This window comes from Apium graveolens, chromosome 3, assembly GCF_009905375.1.
Source record: "Apium graveolens cultivar Ventura chromosome 3, ASM990537v1, whole genome shotgun sequence".
NCBI lineage: Eukaryota > Viridiplantae > Streptophyta > Magnoliopsida > Apiales > Apiaceae > Apium > Apium graveolens.
Genome location: NC_133649.1, coordinates 83,039,916 through 83,047,740, shown reverse-complemented (window position 1 = coordinate 83,047,740; position 7,825 = coordinate 83,039,916).

Sequence of the window (7,825 nt, the reverse complement as noted above, 5' to 3'; positions counted from 1 at the left end):
TGAAAACAGAAGATGTTACTCGCAGGACAAGGTTAGCTAAGGTTTTAAACGGAAGAGGCTGCTCGCAGGACAAGGTTAGCTAAGGTTTTACACCTTAATCTCTTCATTTTTGTACATTTGAATTTCGGTTTAATTTTAATCTCCCTTTGTTGTCCATATGCATACTAAATGTACAGACCATCGGGTTACTTTCACATTCTTGGTTCCCGTTTATTAGTGTTGTAATTCACTTTCTTATCTAATACTAGTTTGTATTATAAACACATTCTTGGTTCCCTGTTTATTAGTGTTCTAATTCACTTTCTTATCTGATACTATTTTGTATTACATTCTATGGGTAATATCTCCATAGGCCTTGAGCTAGATTGTATTTTATATTATCTTACATGTTTATAATTTATTATACAGTAATTTTTGGATTTTTTTCAACTTTGATTATGCAGGTACCACGTGTTCGATAAAAGTTGCATACGAAATTTGTTGATCTCTATGATTTAACTATATTTTCATATAAAAAAATACAATTTAGCTAAAATTTGTTGATCTCTTTGATATAACTATAATTTTTCTGGCATGTTTCTCTCATACTCTTCTTGGATAGATGCATAGTCGAGCACTGAGCCAATATACAGGCTTTGTGTTGTCAAGAATGCTTCTGATCTGGTAATTTTTAAACTTGTTCTTAGCATATTCTGTTTTCATCCTTTATCTAGAACTTTAGTTATTGATTGTATGCATGTGTTAACACCCAATATTTGTTTTTATATGTATTTAGTAGCATATATGCCAACAAGTGATGCAAAACAATCATCAGTTCATGAAAGCAAAGGTCTTAAGGTTGGCGAGTGTATTCTTGAAAGTGGAAAATATGAAAAAGTAAAAGATAATGTGCCTGCTAAATCTTCATCGAAAGGGCCACATAGAGCGTTAAAGTATGGCTAATCAAAAATACCCTAACTATTACTATGCAAACTCACGATACCTCTTTTTTGCTGTCAACTGAGAGATTATCAATTAAAGCAGGATTGAGTAACAAATGTGGACTTAATGCACCTTCTCAGCCTACCTGCACAATTTAGTGATGGTGTACAGTAATTTTTGGATCATAAAACTCGATGTATTCTTGGAAAACTAAGGTATATTTAACTTTGTTATAAATTTTATGTTCCATGTCTTTAATAGTAGTAACTAAAGTATGTTTAAATTATATTTTGTATTGTTGATTTTAATATAGAAAGCACAAATATTGTAGAACTCTCTCAAATAGTAGGTTTGGTAGGGCTTTTAAAAGTCTTTCCTTTAAAGTGAAAGTCTCATGAATTAAAAAAAAGTTAATTAACAACTAAAATTTGTTGGTTTATGGTATTTATATACATGGTATGCACGCAATCTCCTCTTTATGGTATTTGTATGGCTAGCATATTCTTTATTTTAGTGATTTGTAAGTGGTGTCTTATTCCTTTTTTGAAAATCTCATGGCCAATAATTTATATCTTCAAATACCAGTTTTTGATTATTTCAGGTGAATCCCAGTTATCGAATCTCTCGCACATGTGCAACTAATTCAGCTTTTTCGAGTTTTTATTGGATTTTTAAGTCTTTAAAATATCGTGTCATTTTTAATACTTACTTCTTCTTTGTTCTAAATTTTTTATGTTGTTTGATATTTTTCTTTATAGGTTTTGGTGTTCTCTCAGAGACTTTATAATAATGACAAAAGACATTAATATATCGATTATTGTGCGGTACAAACTCAAATCTAATTTTAAAATTGGATAAGATCATATTCGTTGCCGCTACACAAGCTCTGATCTACTTTCAAAATTGAGTTATATCATATTCGTTGTCGCTATACATGGGCTCAATGTTGGAATATAGTGTGTGTGTGTGTGTATACATATATATATATATCAGTTTTACGTCACATATAACTATTTAATTACTCATCTGATGCATATAACTTATACATTCATTATATTCTTTGTTTTTATAGATGGCTGAGGCGCTTGATTAGCTTAAGCATATTTTCTGCAAAAGTATATCAGGTAAGTATTTTGCTTTAATGTTCACTATCCAGATCATATTATTTCACAAATGATAGATTTTTTTAAATAAGATATATTAAACGTGCACAAAATAATTGTATATTATACGATAAAAATGACAATATCTGCAGATCTCCAGAGTTGGAAAGTGAAATAAAATATGCTTAAGGAAGTCTCTTGCAGCTGGATTATGTAGATGTCATTGTCTTTATAATAATTTTTTCTTAAATTTTGGTAATATATTTTTATGATCAGGTTGAGAAGATCTATGTATGAAGATATAGCAATGAAGCTTCTGGAAAGGACAGATGAAGTTACTGGGCTTTATGCAAAGCAGTGCATTGAACAGAGAAACTAGGTATTCCTTCAGTGTGCTGATAATAATAAAATATTTATATTATAAGTGAAGTTATAGAAAATTTGATGCACTACTTCTTATAAAGTCCAGTAACTTTAATTAATAAAGTCCAACACATATAATCCCAGCTTTTAGCTTGCACATGTTGATAAGGCGTGAAACATCATTAGCTTCTGGCCATTTTCAACAAGTGTATTGTAAAAATATATAACTAAATAAAATATGGATGAATTGATAATTTTTAGCTGAAGTTTCTCAGAGATAATATAAATGACAAGACTAGATCAGAATTCAGTAGCATTAACATAACTATGTCATCTGATACAAGGGTTCAAAAGGAGGTTTAAATAGTACAAGCAAAAAATCTGGCAACTAATTTTAATTCTTAATAAAATGAGAAAAATTATTTTGTCTATTTAGCTCTTGGATCTAATGTGTTTTAGATAATATAATTGAGCAGTAATATGATTTTAACATATCCTATTTTTAAGTAATTTGGTTTCTATATAGTGAAGATAGTTAAGCAGTAAGATGGTTTCTATATGATTTTGTATCTTCTAATAGTTGAAATTTATAGATTGCAACCTAAAAGTGATCTGTATATAGTTTTAAGTCCACGTGAAAACTTGAAACGCAACTTATAGATGATCCACCAGCGCGGGGAATACTATAGATGTTCCTATTGGTGAGTGGGATGTTATTCAATTTGTGGTGAAAAATTCTACTAATATTTTGAAGATACAATGCTTAAATTTGTTGGTTACATTATATCTTATTAGTATAATTTTCATTTTATCTCTATATTATCTAAGTTGAGCAGAAAAACTCAAAATCGATGCAAGAGCTACACTCATCCAGATATCTAGCTTTAAGGTCTTATGTAGAGTTGCACAAAACTGTGTTTAAGGAACATGTGGCCCTTTGCATAAAATTTAAAATAAGGCTGAAGCCTTCAATACGAAATTAGGTATTTTCCTAACTCAATGATTAAGCACACCTGAAAAATACAAAGAAACATAAATTTTTTGCCATTTTACATTATAATTGTGAGCTTGCATAAAATTTCATTTTCTGATATCACTACTAAATGCAGAAGACAAAAAGTGTATCCTAAAATAAAAAGTGTTTCATGCCAGCTATTTGACCACATCATAATATCACCTGATAGGCTGATTTGATAAAATCAGTTTTGGTCATAAATTTCTTAATCATAAAATCACTATATTTCTCCTATAAATTATGTTCTGATTTGTTAATCACTATATTATTTACTCAGTTTTGATATGATTGATTTTTCAATTTATAAAAGTATATGTCATCTTTAACTTATTCCAGATTTACCCATGTGTGACTTCGCTGTCCATTACAACTCTTTTTTGGCAGAAAAATGGAACAACCTTTATGTAAAAGAGGTAGATCGTTAATTGTGGTGACTGAGGCTGTTTTTCAGAAAATGAGTAGTTTTCCACGTGCAAGAAGTGAGTTTCGGTAAGTACCCTTTTAGTCATTCTTGGATAACCAGGCGGACTACCCAACGATAGTGCTCGACCTAACACATTAATATGTTAACTCTTAACCTCGAAAGTATATCAATACAAAATTAAAACCACTGTTAAATTCGTCTTACAAGGGAACTATGTTTAACTATATTTGCATCCAATAATTATCCATAAATCACAATAAGCTAATTTGTGTGCAAGTAATCAAATTGCTAATTGTAGCTAGACTAACTTAAAAACAATGGTTTTGTGTTCTAATCTTAGTTGTTTATACTTATGGTAGTTAAGACCTAGACTTTTATCATAAAAAAGTTTAAAAATATAGTATGTAGATATTATTATGCCATATCCCATTCTACAGCTAAATTTATTTAGACCCTTAAAAATATACAGTCTACCTTAAAATTTAAAAAGTCGTTGAAGGGGATCGGCTGCTTGGGATGGTACATACCATCTATAAATATAATTTATGCCTTATATGGATATATTTATTTGTTATATTACAATTTTATGTTTATTAGTATCATTTACAAAACAGTCAAGAGTCTTCCAAAACCAGAGTTAGTTCTTGACTTCCTGAGCATTTTTTTCTAGTATACCACCTCTCCTACAAAAAGATGCATATATTAATATATCTAAATATTTACTAAGATAATCAATGTTACTTTCTGATTTTATTGAAGGGCTTTTGATTGTGTGGCTACAAAGCACAGTGTAGCAAAGATATTCAAACATTTGTTTCTGTGCAAATCATTACATGTTTCTATGCATATACATTTAAGCGTATGTCCAAAAAAATTAAAAAAAAATCCATGGTACATTGTGCTATGTTCAAACATATCCATATCTTTTTTAAAGCATATTTTAAAATTATAAGGCTAAGAGCTTACAATTCATGTGGATATATTTAGTTGTTAGTAAGAATCAGATTGACATTGTATTACTTCACATGGATCTCTGGTATATAATAAATTTTATCTGATTTCAATAGGTTATCCTCTGGGATATTGGCCTTAATTTTAGGTTGATATAGATAGATGAGATGGCAGGGCTATCTGCATGATCAGAAACAGCAGCAGCTAACTGAAGACTGAATAAATATCCCTTGATTGAGAGATGATGGATGGAAGTTTGGGGAGTGTTGTCCTAAATACATATCAGAATCATGAGATGATGCATTTATTTCTGTTATAAACAATGGTCATGGATGCATTGTACTATAATCGTAAATTTCAAGGCCCGGAGATTGACCAACCCCATGTAAAAAAATCTACTGAAACCTTATGGATGAGTATACCTCTCTATTAGCTCTGAACTTAACATTGAAACGGACACTGCCATCACTGTCAACCTTAAGAATATTGGATTTTATTGGCTTCACTTTTTAAGTAAGTGGACACTGTTAACCTTTTCTTTTTGTTACCAAATTGATATTGTAGCCCTAAAGCAGGTGCAATATGAAAGTGTTTGACCTAAATCCAATCATGTATGATGAGTTAGGAAGAACTTTCTTATATTCCTATTTGATTTCATTGAAATTAATAAAAGACTTGTTATGTTTTTATTATGGGCTTTATCTATTTAAAGTGTTTTAAATAAGATGCTCCATAGTTTAGAGTAAAGCTTCTAGAATTATAATGAGATTATAATAGTGAGATCTAGAAGATGATAACTCTAGACTTAAACAGTTCTTGATCATAGGATAACTAATCGGATGTTAGTGGATCCGCAAAGATGGGTACATACTATGCTTGCTCCCTTCAGGAGGATGTCTGTTCTCATAGGCATTTGTATGGTGACTAGAGATGCACAAAAGGCCCACCGGGCCGGGCTTTGACCGGGCCTTAAAAAGCCCGGACTTTGACCGGGTCGGGCTTTTCGAGCTTTGACTTTGACCGGGCCGGGCCGGGCTTTTCAAAAATATCAGAGCCCGGTTTGGGCCCTTGAGGCGGGCCTAACAGGGCTTTTTTCGGGCCGGATCGGATCGAGCCGGGCTTTTCCTAATTTAAATTGGATCAAGTTTTATTAGAGATTCTGAAGACTACATATGTTAGCAACTAGATCATCGTAAAAATGTAATAGTTTACATGGAATATTTTATAAAATATTACTTCGTTGAAAATATTTAAGTTCGGTAAAGAATAAACATGTGCATAGAATAATATGTTTTATCATTATTATCCAAATATATATAATGTATTTACTATATCTTCTTTCATTATTTATGCAATGAAGTATATAAATAATATTATTAATCACAAATATGTAAATATATATGTGTTTAAAGTATTATTTATATTTATAGTAAACGTGAATTTATAAATATATAAGAAAATATATTAGAATAATCAGATTTTAACCGGGCTTTTTCGGGCTTTTAATCGGGCCGGGCCGGGCCGAAGCCCGGGCTTCTAACCGGGCCGGGCCGGACTTTGCCTAAAAATATAGGGCCCGTCAAGGCCCTAAGCCCGGGCCGGGCTTGACCGGGCTTTGACCGGATCGAGTCGGGCCAGATTTTCGGGCTCGAGCTTTTTGTGCATCTCTAGTGGTGACACTATAGCTAGTATGTAAGTGCTTATTAGGGAATAAGTTCACTGAACATGACTCGATAAGTTGAACAACTAATGGAGATTACTCACGTGTCAATAGTTATTCACTGAGTGATAGTTGTACAAGTGTCCTTAGACTTGAGATCGTTAAAGTTATCTTGTATATAATGAACTGTGCGTTGGTTTAGTCCTTAGTCTCAAGGACATCCATTAGATCTATTCTGGGCATAGGGATTTGTGTATAGAGATAGTTCACGTCAATAGAGGATCTACCCCTTCCAGTATATGAATAGAATATCCTATGTTATTCTTAGTATGTGAGTTCTGGAATCTCTGGCCAGAGTGTATGAAATTAGAAAGGAGTTTCTAATTTGCATTAATATGAACTTTGCATTATGAATAAGAAATCATATGATTAAATTTGATAGGCCTGACACGAGATCCATGCCTTGTATTTAATCGGGATATTGTAAGGGTAGAAGGAATTCATTGTACGGTAACTAGTCACTGACAGGTTCTTGGTATTTTAAGCAGTGAATTTATATTATCCGGATAGTCGCGATATGTTGAGAAGCATCACTCACGATGTAGAATAAATATAATTAACCAGTTAATTATATTTAGCGAATTTTAATATTCATGTAAATAATTAATAAAAGTTTATTATTATTTATTTCTACTACCGACATAATATTGAACCTACAGGGTCACACCATAAAAGAATATTTTCTTTGATGAAATAATGAGAGAGAGAATTATTTTCTAAATAGTTTAGAAAAAGAAATAATGATTAAAATAGTTTTAATTATTATTAAAGCATTTTATAAAGATAAAATGTGGGGCTAATATATATATAATGATATATTATAAAACCCTAGGAGAGCCCTATAAATAGAATGAGATGGCTCATTCTAAACACACACTTGGTTTTGTGAAAACCCTAAGAAGAGCTAGCCTCCATCTTCTTCCTCTCTCTCTCCCGAAACTCCATTTTTATAAAAGCTTGGTTTTATAAAAAGCTTCATCGAAGAGGATCATTCTTGGTGGATACCGGTAGAGTGCTTCACACACTGAGGAGCAACTGTTAGCAACTATATTATAAAGCTTCTATTTTCAAGGTATGGTTACGATTCCTCCGTTTTTCTGTTTTATACGTTTTTCTATATGTGCGATACATGGTTTTTACAGAATAATTGTTATATGTCACTTCCGCTCATCCGTAAATTCCTTCAATGGCATCAGAGCTAGGTTCTGCATATAGAGATTCATATAAAAAAATTTAGATTTTCTTATGCATGTATGGATTTATTATGATTTGTGCAAGTTTATTTAGATTTAATTATGAATTAATTCGAAATAATTTTTGCATTAGAT